The following is a 1024-nucleotide window of genomic DNA, read 5'->3' on the forward strand; positions in this document are numbered from 1 at the left end:
CTGAAGGTCCTCTCTCATATATCCTGTGAACAGGATCCAGTCGGACAGACGGCGACAACATATATAGTGTTATTCTAATACCTTCAATTCTGTGGTAATATAGTCACAGGACACAACTGAGATTGATATATATGATGACGTGCAGGCCCCGTAAGGGAGCCGGAGGGGGGTGTTGGAGACCAGAGATTCCAATTCCGAGTGGGGTTACCCTACTTAGGGTGGTTCCTAGGTATCAGGTTCTGGTGTTCCTAACACATTCAAAGAAGTACGCCTGTATTTGGATGGTACATTACATACTCAGCTTGTGGTATACCAAGAATTTGGAACCTCCCTAATACACAACCCCCCAGAATACACAGTCCTCACTAATTGGCTCGTAGCTCTGGATTATTAAGATTCGGCCTATCAGGAGTGAGCCAGGAGCGAACTGTGTATTTGAGGGGGTTGTGTATTTGGGTGTTCCGCGATTGTATCTTAGGACCTTGGCTGAAGGTGCTTGGAAAAAAAACAATTTCAAACCGTCTGTAAATATGTTTTTGTGGATACATTTTGAATTGAATGGTTAAAATAAAAATTTACCAAACAGGTCCCTAGATTGTTAGCCTGTGTTTCTCGAGAAAAGTTTTAATAATGCTTTTTTTAAAAAGTGTATAAGAAACCTGTAATTAATATAATGCCCTTTCCCTTTTATTTCAGAAAAAAATAAAAATAAAAATAGCTTCTCATTCCCTTAGATATGGTATTATTCCTGGGATGTTCATCAGGCATTTTTGGACTTATTCTATGATACTTCTTATTATGTTTATTGGATTTTGGTGTTCGCGTTCATGCTTTCCCTAACTGCTGTGCGATACTCATTGGTGATCACTTGAATTATTATTATTATGATATGATAATATTATTATTACCGGTATTATGATCTGATATTATTATCATTACAATATTATGGTTGCGTGCCAAACAAGGCCTAGCGAAAAAAAAAAGGAGGTCGGCTTGTGGATGGGCTTGGCGCTGTTCTGGGTTT

The sequence above is a fragment of the Tuber melanosporum genome (genome assembly GCF_000151645.1).
Source record: "Tuber melanosporum whole genome shotgun sequence assembly, scaffold_29, strain Mel28".
Classification (NCBI taxonomy): domain Eukaryota; kingdom Fungi; phylum Ascomycota; class Pezizomycetes; order Pezizales; family Tuberaceae; genus Tuber; species Tuber melanosporum.